The sequence below is a fragment of the Oxyura jamaicensis genome, chromosome 5 (assembly GCF_011077185.1).
Source record: "Oxyura jamaicensis isolate SHBP4307 breed ruddy duck chromosome 5, BPBGC_Ojam_1.0, whole genome shotgun sequence".
NCBI lineage: Eukaryota > Metazoa > Chordata > Aves > Anseriformes > Anatidae > Oxyura > Oxyura jamaicensis.
In genome coordinates, this window is record NC_048897.1 from 29,787,293 (window position 1) to 29,803,765 (window position 16,473).

Sequence of the window (16,473 nt, forward strand, 5' to 3'; positions counted from 1 at the left end):
GATGTCATTTTTATGACCCTGCTTTCCTGAATGCAGTCCTGGCTTTGCAGACAAAATAAGCGCTGTGGCAGGGTCCCCAGGCACGGCTCCAGCCCAAAGCTGCAAGTTAGCACAGATCTGCTCTCTCTCAACGGGATTTACCCGTCACCTTCCACTTCCTAGCAGGAGTCACCGCCAGCAGTGCAGTGCAGGAGGACGTGTCGATGCAGCTTCCTCTCAAAGGCAGACTGAAAAAGCAGTAGAAGAAAATAAACATCTATAAATGGAGAAGAGGGAGGATTGGCATCATGCTAAAAATCCACTTCCCTGCTCGTTGACATCCTGCTGCTGGTCAGCCCCCAGGTTTTCTGCTGGTTGGGTGTAAAAAAAAAAAAGTAGGTGGGTTTCTTGGGGATGCTTCCGTCGTGCTCCCAGCACCCAGGGTGCCCAGCATTACTGCCCGGGGTTTTTGTAGGTTTTCCCCAGGAAGCATTTTGTAGGGCAACGCCATGTGAGGGGTGAGACAGGCTCTGCCAACCTCCTTAACCCCTGGGTTTTCTCATCTCCTTACTACCTGTCAGAAAAATAGACAGGACGGGGATTTTTTCCGTCCCTCCAAACTTCCCCGGCGCTGACAGCGCGTGCTTTATGTTAGAGCCCCATTCAGCAAATCGCTTCCGTATGCAACCATGGCGTCACAGGCTATTAAAAAGAATAATAGAGAAGCAACCGTGGGAAAAGGGCTGTAATATTTTCGACTCTCCTGGTGAGATCGCAACTCGGATGTGTGCTGAGCTAGGCTGTAGTGAGCCGTAAGCAGTGCCCTCGTTCTTTTTCTCATTGTATAGGCACATCCCTGCCTGCAGGCAGGTTTTTTAATGGTTTAATCCCAGGGTGTTCTGCAGCACCAAACAGCTCTTTTCTCATTTCTCATTGGAACTTGGGTGTGTGGCAACCCTGAGATCACCATCACGGGTGTGAACAGCTGCTCAGCACAGGGTAACTCCTGCCCAGAGCCCCCAGACGCTGCATTTCTCCCCAAAGTCAAGCCCATAAATCACTGCAGCTCTATCCCAGCATGTCTGTCCGTTGCTGTTGGATTTCTGTGTTTCATCATCGGCTGCTGGCAAGCACCTCCTGCACGGTCACTTTGCTGAAGTCTGAGCCAAAAAATCTCCATTTGCCCTTAAGCTGCACGCTGGGTCTGCAGAGCTTACAGGGCAGCTGCACCCGATAGATCTGGAAAGCTGGAGCAGCACCCAAATTTTCACAAAGAGTTTTCCTAGAGTTTGAGCAGAAATTTAAGGCAGCCCGTGTTATTTCAGCTATAAGTCAAGTCTGTGCCAGTGAGGCCACAGAAAGGCATGGGATGATGACACCCAGCGTTTGTGCGTGTGTTTTGACTGCAGCCTGATGAGGAAAATAACAAAAAAATGAATCAACGCGTATACCAAGAAAAGCATAACTAAAGCAAAACACTGCTTGGAGCTATTTGCCTCTGACTAAGCATGGGTTTCAAACACACACAAGCAGACCCAGTGCTCTTAAAGCTTGGCAGCTTTCAGGAAAAAAAAAAAAAAAAAAAAAAAAAGAGAGAGAGATTTGTGCACAGAAGGGTGATACCTGCCCGTGCACTAGAGGCAACTGTTTGTCCTGGTAGAGATTCCAGGGTGTGAGAAATGGAAAAAAAAGGTCGGCTTGCCTATGTCATACTATTGTATGACATCTGTGTAAAAAGCCCTGGTTAAAAGCATGCTAAGGATCCCCCAGGTGGCGTTTTTGGCTTGTAGCGGGTACAAATGGCTGTAGCTGGTTGAGTACAGTGAGTACTGGATGGCAAGTTTCCAGAGCCCCCCCAGAACAGGCATATGTTGGGATTCCTCTCCTTTTTTGCTTCTCTTTTCCTGCTTCATCTCTTGCAAAATTATCCTTTGCCTCTCCGCTGGCTGGAGTCAAAGCCAACCGTCAGGCTCAAGAGCTGCACGTTGGTGAGGGGCTCTGGGGAAAAAACAGGCGGTTCCTGTCCTTAGCAGTGCCTGTCTGGGAAAACCCAGCAAGCCGTGGGTATTTGGTTAATAGTTTGTTGTTGTTGTTGTTTGTCTAGAGTGGGATTTATTTTTATTTCCTCTCATTTTAAGCCTACCACAGTAAGAACTGAGCTGCCCATCCACCTTCTCCATGCCATGCCTTCTCCCTGCCTTACAGCAAAGGTGAGATACAAAGCACATCGATGGACCAGAGCTGCTTCACGCTGCAGGTATGGATACCTTCAAAATCATCTTCTGCACCTCAGACAGCACCAGCCCAGGCTCTCCAGGCCAGACTCTTTTAAGAAAAAAAAAAAATCAATTAATGTTTGTAGGTGGCATCTATCTGAGTAGCATCACAGTAAATGCTATTAGCAAGTGGTTTCTGGGTCCTTTCACCCATGCAGAGACCTCACCCCTGAGATGGTGATCTCTGGGGGGGTTTATCCAGAGAAACGGGGCAAAAAAGTGGCGTTTTTGCAGTTGGAAGCTCAGTTTGAAGAATTTTTTTGTGTTGTTCCTGTGGCATTTATAATCTCTCATGCAAACAAGTCTGGCACTTCTTGTAGCAGCCAAAAGGGTCTGTGGTGGATTGGATGTCTGGGACTCGAAGGAGGTTGTTAGTGGGGTTGGTAACCAAAACTGAAATCCCATGTCGTGGCATATGCAGCTTTGTTGTACCTGATCTCCTCTGTGTCTCAGGAAATCTTCTGCATTTGCCTGTAAAGCTGTGTGAGTTGGCTTCCTTTTCTCCTGGGTGAAAAAAAAAAAAAAAAAAAAAGCACCTTTGTTTTTTATAACTTCCAAAGAGCCTTTTCCTGCCAGCCCAAAACACAGAATTAGAGATTGCATTTTCCCTTCGCTTTTAGCACAGCTTGATGTGATTTTGCTTGCAGAGCCTGAGCCAAGAAGCTGGGGGAATTTGCTTTGTACCTCCCCAAAAGTGCCAGCCCGAGCCGTGAAACCTCGCTGTGCAGCAGGAGCCAACCAAAGCAAAGCAGAAGCACCGTGCTGATTCACCTTCCTGCTCCGTTCAAAAATCCTTTGAAATGGGAAATAACGGGGTGCTTTGGGACTGAATCACCTCCTTCTGCTCCTCTGGAAGTGCAAGGGCTGTGTTTCCCCCCCAGTCAAACACATGGGGGCTGGAGGCTTGGAAATGCACTTGCAGGATCATACTCACTGCTATTTCTCTGTTGAGTACGATCAGGTAAGGAGGAAAATTTGGAAAATAGGAATATGCTAAAAAAAAGCAGCAGCACAAACACCCCCCATGACAACTTTTCTGAAACTGTGACTGATGTTTAATAGTTTTTTTTTTAAGATGTCAGATTTATAAATTGAAAAGTAAAGCATAAATGGCTAAATAGTATGGCGGGCATGGGCCCCGCTTTTCTCACAGCAAAGGAGCAGAACTGAGGTAATCCAGGCCCATTGCAAAACATTTGCAAAACAGCAGCTCAGCCCACGGAAAGGGCTGGGTTGGTGAAAAAGTGTTGAACGAAAGTTTGAAATATAAAACGTGAAAATACAGTAAATGCACTTAAGCATCTGGATCCTCGTGGTCCTCGCTCAGCAAGCTTCCAGGTGCTCACAGGCAAGTCCAAGTGGGTCCTAAGCTGATGAGAGCCCTGCCAGGAGCAAGCCTGGCCTGGGAGAAAATGAAGTTGTTCTGCCTTAGCAGAGGTTGCAGGGAGGCACTTTGGGGCTGCGCGGCTTCCAGCAAGCCTCCTGCCATAGTGAGCAGCACTAATAATAATAAAGCAATAGCAAGAGGTAGCCCTGCCTCTTACTTTAATGAATCTTTTGGGGTGTTTTTGCTGCTGCTGGGGAGATGCAGCGTGGCCCCCCTAGCCCCACGCAGGGCTGTGATGCCGTGGTGGCAGGGCAGGACAGTTCCCACATCCTCTTGGTCTTGAAATTCGTCACCCAACGGCTTTGTGCTGCCCTTGGTGCCGCTGCAGTTCCTCCTGCTGTCACTGCAGCAGCTCTTGCACAGCAAAGCAACCTCCCAGACTTTTAAATTGCAGCTAAACTTTTCGGTTTTTACCAACAAAAATCAAATTGGAGACAAACACTCCTGCGTCGGGATATGAAGTTCTTTGCCCTAAAACCATTTTGCACCATGCTCAGTGTGAGCTGGGGGACCTGCGCAGCTCAGGGGTTGTTTTTTCCACCTCTTTAAGCTCCAATTTCTCAGCATTAATGTGCCCTCCCCCTGGCTCTGCAATATCGGAGCTGCCCACTGGAGTTTCCTATTCCAGAGGCTTTCCCTGGGGCAAATCCTTTCTCTCCCATTCCTCCTCCTTTCCCCTTTGCCGGTGATGATGATTAAAGGCGTCAGGATGTGAATAAAGAGAGGAGATGGGGGCTGCTGGTGGGAACACGAGATGGAGAGCAGCAGTGGCAGGATCATCCCCTGAAATAAAACTTGCAGGGGAAGTCAGAGAGGAAACCGGGGATATTTTAAGGCTCTTGTCTGCTCGGAAACACCCTGCTGCCATCCCCTGCGGGCCTGGAGGATTTGGACCACATGAGATTGTGTGTAATTAGTGCCTCCTTGCGTTCTGGTTATTAGCTCGGGTAATTCTGAGCTGTCTCGAGGCTGTAGGTGAATGCTTAAAGCACCTCGCTGCTGGTCGCAAATATTCGTCACATGCAATGGGTCCAGGTACAAAAACTCTCTGCATCCAGCCCCCGCTGCTGTTTCCAAAAAATTTGCCTCATGTTTTACCAGGGTTACTTCTTACCAGGTCTCCTACGTGCCTTCCTGGGATTGCTTTCTGTTTTGTCAAGTCACTGCTTGTTTTATCAAGGCTGCCTTGGGATTTACTGCAATCGATGCCTGCTTTGATGGGGTGCTTGCCTGTCTTAACAGAATTATTGTGTATTTTGCCAAAGCCACTGCACGTTTTACCAGGCTGCTGCCTGTTTTGCTGGGATCACTGCATATCTTGCTGGAGTTGCTGCATGTTTTATTGGGACTGCTGCACATTTTGCATCTGTTACCAGCTTGCTTAGCAAGATCACGGCATGCTTTGCTGGAGTCATTGCTTACTTCATTGGGATTTTTGCACTTTTTTTTAGAATCACTGAACGTTTTACTGGGCTTGCTCCATACTTTACCAGCCTGCTGCATGCCCTGCCAGGTTTGCTGCGTGCTTTAGCTGCAGGTATTTCCACAGCATAGGATTTTTTACCACGCCACTGCACGTTTTGCCAAATCGATGTGCTTTTCCCAAGCCGTTTCCCATGGATGCTGCGCACACCATCCCAACCTCCTCCCTGACCCCCCGGTGCCCCGATCTGCAAATGTGTTTAAAACAAACCCGAATCCCCCCCGCAGCCTCCGAATTGCTGAACGTGAGGCTGTGCTATCGCATTATTTTTTCCCAGTGTTCGCGGAGCGCCGTGGCCCCGGCAGGGGGGCTCTGCCAGCTGCTCCCTCCCGAACATGCAACCCCGGAGGGCTCGACAACATTTCCCAGCCCACAGGGACTGCTGGCAGGAAGCAATCTGGCAAACAACATGTTTAGAGGAGACTGATGTCTCGGAGCCGCTGAACCATTTAATTGCCAATAAATACAGCCCACGTGTAAATAATTACGGAGACTCGGAAAACTCTGTCGTCTTCTCTGAATGGAAGGAGCTGGAAGCCTGAAAACTCCCCGCGGCAAGTAGATGAATGAAGATTTCTTGTTAATATGTGAGCAACGAGCATCAGGAAGCCTGCCTGGGTATCTGCTGATGTCGCTTTTGTAGGGTGATGGTCCCTGCTGGGGTGAGAAGGGTGAGGTTGTGCCCATGGATGCCTTTCTGGGGATAAATCTTCAAAATTCATCCTTTTCCACCCATGGTCAGGTCGTGCTTTTTCCAGGCTCTTGTTACATCCCATCATGATTATTGCAATGCCCTTTTTTATCATATTTATTGGGACAAAAGTATCTCAGCCCCAAACTTTGGATGTTTGTAAGCATCACGTGCACACTGCCAACAAATACAGCTGCTTTTTTCTCCTTTTTCAGGACACTTAAGAAAGCATTACTGGTGCTGGGCAGCTGGTGAGCTGACACCACCGCTTGTCACGTCCACACTGCTCTTGCATTGATCTCATCCATCTTTTAATTACTCTATCTGACCTGCTTGGGCTGGCTGCAAGGAAGCAAGCTGGACTTTGGCAGGCTCTGGGGCTCAATTCTTTTTCTTTCTTGTCTGTGTGTGTCAGGATGGGACCGTGACTATTGCCCCTAGTTTGTACCAGGATCACTGCTTGTGTTACCATCCTTTAACCAGCAGCTTGTGCATCCCAGGGGGATCTCCATCCCCTAAGGTAACTCTGGAGGGTGCTTTCATCCATCTTGACCTCTTTTCCCATGAACTCACCTTATCCAGCAAGAGAGCTGTGCCCGTGTGTCTCCACCATGGGGACATCCCTGCTCCGGCCTTGTTCCTCCTCGCTGCTGGCTTTGGCGGTCTGCTGGGGATGGGGAGCTATTCCTCCCGAAACAGGGATGGATGTCACTGAATTTTAGGTGGTTACAAGAGACAGGGGCACCTGAAAGGGCTCTCTGAAGTCTTCAACAACAGAAGAAATAGGGACTCTGGAGCATACCTGGACAGGTTTGGACGCACAGAGCTGAGCTGAGGCCACTTCCAGCTGCGTATATGAAAGCTCAGAGCCAAGCACCTACACCAGAAAGGCCAAGTTTTGGAGAGGGGAATTGCAGGATAGTGCATTTATCACGGCGTAGCCACAGCAGAGAGCTCGGGGCTTTGGCAAAACCCCACACCCGGCTACATTTTGCGTGCTGAGGTAACCCCAACGCCCTTGGTGGGCAAGGATGGGTGGCATCAGAAAGAGACCACAAATTCCCATTTCCACCTCGGAAGGAGCCACGTCAGTCCGGCAATTTGGCGTTTCCCCGGGGTTTAGGGGTTCCTATAGCAACAGAGCGCCGCTCGTGGCAGCTCTTCCCTTTCTGACAATAAAAGAGCGCTCACGCTCATTTTCTGAAATTAGTGCCAGTCACCCTGCACATTGCGGTGCCGCTTGCATGTTGTCAACATGGTTATACTAATCAGCAGCCAGTACATCGGCTGAAGCAAACCAGAGGCTGAAACGATTACCCCCTGCCTGGGGCCACAGCTGTAGGATGCATGGAGCAGGATCTGTCCCCCAAACGTTACTGCTAGGTGTAGCAAACCAGGGCATGAAGGATGACCCCATCTCTGCTGCAATAAATGCTCAGGGCTTCCATATCACCTCCGCAAAAGAAGTTCATTTTTGAAATGTGATGCAAGTGATGCTGGAGGTGTGGGTTTCTTTAGGGGAACGCTCCCAGCCCCGCTCCATCCTTGGCTTGTGGCTGAACCCTGGGTGGCCGTACCCAGATGGGAGTGCTTTGGGTGATGGGTCTGGGTGGTCTGGGGAATGGCACAAGGCTCTCACCACCAGCTCAGGGAAAAATGAAGAATTAAGTATGGTAAACGACAGCTTTTACTCTGAGAGAGGATTTGGTAACTGTGGGAAAAAAAAATAAGGAGCTTCTCACCATCTGCTAGGGGAGCTGAATAAAGGGTAAGCTAACTGAATGAAAGGTAAACCGGGGTTTAAGAAATCTTCATTAATTTGCTACAGCAAGACCTTGCTCTGCTTAAAGGAATTAAAATGTGAGCTCTCAGAATCATCTTGCGATGAGCTAAGGAAGAGGAGATATCGGGGGAACACATAATGCGATGGAAACAAGTCCGTCCGTAAATCGCGTTAAATAATTCACCGCTGCTGAAGGATTTGGCAGGTCATCGAGTGGTAACGTCCACGTGGAGACGCTACGTTTGTCTGATCCAAATGGATCCAGGATATTTCCCCGCCTCCCTTTTGGTGTTGTGGAGGGCAAATGGGATTCAGATGGCCTAAGCTGAGCAATAAAACAAATGGGGTTGTTTGGCTGCATGCATGGACCAGGTGCCCACTGGAAACTGCCACCTGCCGAGTTGCCAGCAGTGTTTTCAGCTTCATCCCTCGGAGGGCTTATCATCACAGGCTCATAGCTTTGAGTTAAACACATTTAAATTTGAGTTAAGCAAAATAATTATCCCAGCTCTTTGGAAATCAGGCTTCTAACCCCCAGCAGAAGCAGCAGGGGTGGGCAGGAGCAGGCTGGAGGAAGTCCACGCAGAAAGGCAGCAGAAAAAGTTCAAGGAACAGAAATGGACTATATTATACATCACTTTATGTGCTATAAAACGAAGGTGAGTGTTTGGATGCTGTGACACCAGGTAAGTGTTTTGCCTGAAAATGATAGGTTGAGCTTTACGGATGGGTAAAAATGGGCTGAGGTCCCAGAGCTGTAACAGGACTAAGGTGCTTCCAAATATGATGGGATGCCAAGCTCAAGCTCTGCATAAACAACAGGAATTTTTGGTAGAAAACAACTTTTAACGAAAATGTTCTGGCTAGCTCTGCAGGAGACACTCCCTTCCTCAGACAGGGGCCTGCCAGGAGAAACCCTGGTGCTTTCTGGAGCCCAGGGGTGCCCAGGAACACTGGGAGACACCAGGAGCACTTTGCACACCATGAGTGCCACAAAGCACTTTTTTTGCTGTAATTCCCTTCTTGCAGAAATGCCAAGTTCATCATTTCTAGCTAGCTGCCACTGAACTATTGGGTAGTATTGCACCAGCAGGCCAGCAGGACGGTGTGCAGTTAAAGCAACCTTGGTGCACTCGGGGCAGTAACTTCCAGGGGCTGAGCTAAATGTCGAGGGCTCCCCTACTCAAGAAAGCCAGGCTGCTCCTGGTGGGCTCAATGTGCCATGTGTGCATATGCTGTTTATCAAAAAGCCTTTTATTTATTTTTTTTAACTGTGAAATGCCTTTTATTTTTTTCAATAGGTATTCACAAAGCCGAGTGTTACCGGAGCTCAAATTACTTTTTTTTTTTTTCTTTTTAATTTTTCACATTAGGTACCCCTGTACCACCACCTTTCATTCCTAAAAATACCTCTGTAGCAATCAAACCTCCTAATGTAGTCGGAATAGTACTGGAGGAACAGCTTTAAAAGGGACCTGCTGCTTGAAAGGATGGTTTTGAAAGAAAGTGTGGGTAAGAGCAGCTCCGACTGGGAGCTTTCCAAAATACCCAGCGGGACTGGAGACGGATCGGGCCACCCAACGAGCTGGAAGCACTGATGCTCACGCAGTGAGGAATACCCTCGCGATGCTAAAAATCCTTCTGATGGCAGCACGAGCAGTGAAACCACAGCACTGGCTCGGGTCTGAGGATGCCCCAGCAGTTTTTACCCGGCCACAGGCTCCGCAGGGGCCATGGCAAACACCACAGCGAGAGTGACTCAGCCACAACAGTTAACAAATAATGAAATAAAGAGCACATAATAACTGCTTGTTTTGCTCGGTCCTCGGAGCACAATGCAAAACTCTTAGTGATAAATGTAAATAGCAGCGCTTAATGAGCAGGGCTCTGCATTCTTGCCTCTCGGCCACCCAGCCGCGCGTGGTTGTTGCAGCCTGTGCTTTCAGGGTTGTTGCCTCCTGCCAGAAATAGACTTGCCAATGGTTTGCATTAGGTCCTCTGGGCAGAAGACAGCAGAAGGTGATGTGGTTAAAGTGAAAACCTCTCCCTGCTGCTCTGCCCCGTTATCTGTTTGACTTTCAAATGAGGAGAAATGGGAGACTTTTTGCCTGCATCAGTTTGGTTTCAGACCCATGGGGTGAGCCAGGAGGAAAAAAAAGCCCTCCTCTTTCCCCTTTCTCTGGTGGATGCTTTGGCTACACTCTTCTTTCTCCAGTGGCTTCACGCCTCAGAGCCCCACACACCATCTTCCCAGCCCTGGCCATGCAGCTGAGTCTTGTAGGAAGAAATCTGAGGAAATAACTGTTTCTCCAAAGTATTTAAAGTCCCTCTTTCTGCTTCCTCATTAGGAAAATTGCCCTCTGCCTGCTTCCTACAGCAGCCCCTCAGCCAAAGCTCCTCCTTCCTGGGCTTCCCTATCTGCTACCAGGCTTCACCCAAGCACTACCCGTCACCAGCCAACTCCATCCTCTGGTCCTTCCACCCATCATCTGGAGCACAAGAGACACATGCAGCTCTCCTTGCTCAGAAAAAAAGACGTTTTACAAAGCCATCACCATATTTTAAGCTCTTATTTTCACACCCCAAGGCCATGTGGGATGGTCTTGTAGTGCAAGTTTTTAGACTCGGCCTTTTTGCTATAGCCCGTCACCATTTGGCTGTCCTGGAGCAAGCCTTTGTTCAGACCTCTGCTTTTTGGAGCTGAGCGGTGGTTTGGTCAAATCTCCCCTCTCTAGGGTCTGTCCAACTTTTTTCTGGAGGTGGCTGGACCTTCTCTTCCCGAGCTCCTCCTGAGCTCCTAGAAATGCTCAGATCCCTTCAGCTGAGCCCTGGCAGCTCTCTTTTCTCTGCAGCAGAGCCATTAGCCTGCTATTACACCAGTGAGGGATAAAACACTTATTCCAGCTCCTAAAAATGTTAAGGCTTCAGCGTGAAGCCTTTTTGTCTGTCGAACAGTACAAATCACATGGAAATGAAAAAGCTGATAGCCATGTTTCTTTCTGCAGTTTTTGACAGAAGATTAATAAATCCAGTTCTTACTTCTTAATGAAAACTGGGCTCATTGACCACCCTGGGTGATGCTGGATTTGGTGCACCTGATTTCTTACCATTGCTTGGAGGTCTCCCTGGGTTAGAAAAGCAGAAAGAACTGGTTGTCGAGGTTTGTATGTGCTTGTAGCCAGTCACTGATGAACTACACCATGTGTTGCCTTTACCAGTTTGTCTAGGTCCCCTTTCCTCCCCAGCTTTAAGCTCCCAGTTTCTTCTGCAGCTTTTCTGGGACACTGGGTACCGGTGGGAGCTGCTGTGACGATTTCATTCATCAGGACTTCAGAAGCAGCGTTGCCTTCTCGTAGCTCACCCTGTCAATGCCAGATGCTGAAAATACATCACTGATAATAATTGAGGGGAAAAGATGAAGTTTGAGATAGGGAAGGGAGATGTGTTAGCAGCAATTTGCTAAGCACATCGCTTGGACTGCAAAAGTTGTTTCTTGTAATCCGGCAGTGACCTAGGGGATGGGGAGCTGGGCTGTGCTTGTTATTTACGTGCATTTCAGGAATGCCTAGCTCGGTGGTCCCCAAAGGAAAAGTGACTCCAAGCAGCCCAGTGGCAGCGAAAAGGAGGAAAATTGCTGATGTAATGCTGGTCGAAAGGGCTCATCGCTCCGCATCCCTGCTCTGCAGCTCAACAACATCTGCTTAAATGCTTCTTAATAACCCAAGAGGGTTGCCTGGAGGGGACAGCCCAGGTGGGTGGGAGATGCCAGCCCAGCTGTGTGCGTTTCAGGGCCCAGCCTCCTGCCCAGCAGCGTTCCCCAGGCTGCTGGTGCAAAAGGCAGCCTGTGCACAGCCTGACCCGGCCGGCATCCTGCACCAAAATGAATGACTCATTTGTTTTATTTATTTATTTTTTTTCTCCCGCGGGCTAAATGACTTCTTATTTCTGTAGAAGTGGGAGCACTCAGGTCTGCCAAGTCCCACAGGCTCCAGCAGGGAGCAAATTGCTGGAAGAGGAACTTGACAGCCTGAATGAGCTCAACACCAATTTGGCTGATGATGTCAGCTAAGCAGAAATGGGGCCAGCTGGCTCCTTTAGGGGCGATCTACTGGAAACTCTGGCACTTTCACTGCCTGAGCCTCTCGCTTAGGACCCTCTCAACCAAAGACTGTAAAGGGAAGCAAAGTGTTGTCATTTATATATGATTCTTCCCTCTTTACCTCTGCTAGACAGGGAAAAAGGACTCCAGGAAACACATGCCCAAGGAGCGAGCATCCTGGCTGGTGCTGCCGGTGGGGTGAAGGCCGGATCTGGGGCCGTGACCTCCCTTGGTCAGGATGAAGATGTGCAAGGCCATGAATGTTTCTTTCTGGCAGAGCTCCCTGGTGGAGCCCCAGCAAGAAGTCCTCATTGCCAAGACAGACCCTTTCCTGGACCTCTGCCATCTGTGGGCTCCTTGGGACTCTCCATGGCCCTGCTGCTGTCCCAAAGTGGATACTATCCCAAAATTAAGGCATAGGGACCAGTGAAGCCTGCCAAAACCATATGTGCCTCCCAAAAAAGCAGGAGGAAGTCCCACTGTTGAACCTGCTGACTGTCCTGGGGGACACCAGCAAGTGGCTGGGACCAGACCACTGCTAATTAGGGTCAACCACGCACATCCTTGCATAAACAGCATGCACAGGTGATCCATTTTTAGAAAAAAAAAAAGCCATTAATACTTATTTCTGCAGTAAGGGCTCGCCTCGGGTATTCCCATGGGCCACAAAAGCCAGCAGACCCCTTGGATCTGACAGCATCATGCTAACCTGGATGGTGGTTTGAGCCAGAACAAAGCATGGTCTGCTCATGTCTAGGACAAGGCTCTTGTGGAACCTCTTCACCTCTATTGTCTGATCATTTTGCAGCAATTCCTGTCTCTGTAATAGCTTAATGTAGCAGGGATGGGTGTATTTTGATTTTCTGAAATCGGTGTAAGAGGGGCAAAAGCAAGGGGTCATCTTGTCAGCCCTCCCACTTGCCCTCCCACTCCTCCATCACAAACTGCTTCTCCTCCAAGCTGAACCACTTCGTCGTTTCGACCATCAGAATTCTCTATTTACTTCTACTGAGCCCTGGAAAAACTCCAGCCACCAAGGAACACCACTAGGGCACCTCCATCACCCCAAAACATGCATACCCTGCTTCGGCTGCCCCATCACCTGGCCGTTTTGGTGTCCAGGGGAGTGTTACAGCCCTACTCCGTATCTTCTGACCTTTTCCCACCTGGCCACTGTGCCGTTTCCCTGCTGCAGTAACAGAAAATGGCCAAAGGTAAATAGCGGCCACCGAGAAGAGCATTTCCAAAGAGCATGACATTAAGAAGTGTGTAAATTTGCTGCCTGGCACGTAGCCGGGGAAGTCTGGCCACAATCTCTGGGCCTCCTCAGGGGAACCTTTGCACAGGAGCTATTTCTGCACCACTCATTGCTCATGGCTAATAAGAAAGCCAAGCTGGAGCTCATAACTACAATAATTCTTTAATATAAGACAACAGCTAAACCAACAGACATCAGAGAAGGAAGCTTGGGCAGGAAGGAGAGGGATCAGCATGTCTTTATCTCAGTCTGGTTGCTAACACTCTCCTGCAGACACTGGATTTGAACCAAACTCTGTGGGAAGAAGAGGAGTGATATTAAAATCTGGGCTCCAAAATGTCCAAATCCCCCCCTCTGCTCTCCAGACTTGCTCCCTCATTCCTTAATTTCTATAGTATCTATAATCTCCTGTGGACAAGAGCTCTCTCATTCCCTCCTTATAGGTCTACATGAATTTCCCTTCTGCTGCTGTTTAACAGTCCTTTTGGATTTCAAAATATTTGAGTGGGTTTGTGAATAAAGAGACCCCTGTGGAAGGTGAATGGGACAAGAACTGCTTACCTACAAAGGGAAAAAAAAAAAAAAAAAAAAAAAAAAAACAAACAAACAAAAAACATTACTAAGCTGCAGTAACTGGTTTTGTTTGTTTGTTTTACCCAGAAGACATAAAAGTAAGCCTGTATGTATGTGTTGCAAAGCTACCTTGTTAGCTGAGACTAAGACTTAAAAAGAAAAATGGGCACAGTTTGTACAGCCGATGAAATTTCCACGTACATCCAAGTGGTTTGAAACATGAGAGCTGTTTCGCAAGACCTGCCAAGGAAATCAGAAATGAAGGGATCCCAGGCTAGATTTGTAATGTTATTCCTAACTAACCAGGAAACAATACTATGAAAACAAATGAACATTTCCTAAGCATTTTCCAGCCAAGTTCTTCCACGACCCCCGTTCAGCAGAGGGGGTTCTCTTTTAGTGGCTGTCAGCTGCAATTGCACTCATCACTGATGACATCAAGGCAGAACAAACACAGCAAGGTAAAACTAGTGGAAAATTACCAGGCTAATTTTGTTTGCTGTGCCTGATTGGAAGACAAAGGAGGAAATTTCCAAGAGGTGATTCAGTACACATGTAAAAAAATATCAGCAATCCCTCATGTACATTTATAACTAATGCTACGTCTCGATTTATTCTGAAAGGAAGGATGAAGGATTTCATCATTTGCTGCTGCGGGAGAAAACTGAATGGTAATCAAATAATGGCAGTAGTACCTTGCATGTATGTAAGCTCTTTCAAATGATAATCTTTCAAGTGCTTTGTAAAGAACAAATAAATATTATCTTTCTCTTAGAGCTATAGATATCTAAACAGACTGAGGCGGAATGACCTGGGCCCTTGTTGTTAAATCCCTCTGTAGATTTGTCCCTCATATTTTCCCCTTTGGAGATCTCTGATAAGAACTTGGTGGTGGTATCCTTCAGTTTAAGAAAGTTTTGCATCTTTCCTAACAGCCCAAAGCTGAGAGAGCTGAGATATGGATGTGCTTGGGGAGGCTGCAGAGGATGCATGGTTGCTTGTCCCTGCTGGACATGGAGACAGCCCTGCCCAGAGGTGATGCTGGGGGCTGCGTTTGAGGACAAGGCTTGTGTTTTTTTTGTGATGGTGGTCCTTGGAGGTGCCCTCAAACCACTCAGCATGGGAAGCATCAGCATGCTGATGGTGGTGGAAGGAGCCACCATGCCACCAGGGATGGAGGGGGGGCAGGCACAGGGGACCAGAACAGGCCAGCTCAAAATAGGCAGGCTAAAGTCATGTGCCTGGAGTATCAAAATCACTGGTTATAATCAGTTTAAGGAGGATCGCATGAGCAAAGGCACATGGCAATTCAAGCAAGCATGGTATTACCAGTTTCCAAGTCACCGACAACTCAAAGCAAGTGCTCTCAGACGTTCCTGGGAGGTATTCCAGCAGATGGGAGAGCTGTAAACTGCCAACCCTCACCAGAGAAGAGGATAATCAGGTCTCTAAATACCAGTCTGTAATATGCTGGGAAGGACTGTGAGGGTTTCAGTCCAAGGAGCATTTGTTAGAGGTCCCACGCTGCCAGCATTGAAGTGTCTTGGGGTTAACAGGAATAATTTCATAAATCAAAAATAATTCCCTCAGCTGAAAAGCGGATCACCTTGTATCTCATCTTGACTGTAAAAAAAAAAAAAAAAAAAAAAAAAAAAAAAATTAATCTCAGAGCTGGAAATTAATTGTAGCTCAGATACATATCTGAGCCAAAACCGATTGGACAACTGTAATGTGCAAAGACCCCAACCCAGGCGTCCTTATCAGTTTTAACAAATCATCTGATAAAATATTAAGCAACATGAGAACGGTTGCAGATGGCTGATGAAGAATCTTCATCCTGGAGGTCATACCCTATATTCAGGACTTTCGTACTAATAAAAAATTAAAATAAAAAATAAAAACTTTAACTGGATTTTGGATGGTTTAGTAAATCTTCAGCTTATGGCAACAGGCTGTCACAAGGCTATTTGTGGGTTGCAGTTGAGACCAAGAGCAGTACTAAGCTGGCAAGTTCACTGGGTTATCAACCATACTTTAGGTGACAAGAGAGTTTGTGAGGAGAAAATATGTTTAAGCAAAATATTCAACAACAGACTTAATAATGGAAGATGGTTCAACAAAGTTGCCCTGTTTATAGCTGCCAATTCCTGGTAGAACAAGCTAAGAGGATCCTGTTGAGGAAAGCTCCACAGAGTCAGCCTTCAAACATATTTTATCACTGATTTGTCTAATTTACTTTCATTAGTGAACAAATTGTGTTCTTCTTTATATATCCAGTTTCTTTGAATCAGGGACTGTGGTTCCTGAATTTGTGGAGTGGTTCTGAATTTATTCTCAGAAGACACTCGGGTTTTAGCTCACACTTGCAAAACAGTATTTTCCCATTTCCTGCACGTAATTTGGGGAGATGAGCAAAACAACTCAAGGGGGGAAACACGGGGGTGGGGATTTGTTCTCCTGGCATTTGAGAATGACAAATTCTAGTCAAGCATTAAAATATGGACAAGGAAACCTTGTATTCTTTGTAGATCAGTTCCCCAGAACTGTTTTTTTTTTAATTATTATTATTTTTATTTTTTTAAATGGTCTTGGAGACATGAGTTATTTCAGGTTATAGGAGTATATAAAAGAGGCTGAAAGGGAGAGAGAGGAAGAAATCACAGAGGCAACCCTGCCTTGGGCCACCACGATGGATGGTGGGGATCCTCTTTCAAAGCTGCCCGTTAGTGCCTCTGAGACCCAGATGGGAAAAAAAAAAGGGGGGGGGGGGGGAGAAAAAGAAAAAAAAAAAAGAGACAGGAGGAGTTAATTAGGGCAATTCAAGGGGTTTTAATTAAGGGTGAGGTAATAGAGCTTGTGATGAGAGGAAATTAAGAAAGAAAAAATTGACAGTGGATAACAGCTTCTGATTTCCTATGGTGCTATTGCTTTGAGGGAGGACTAA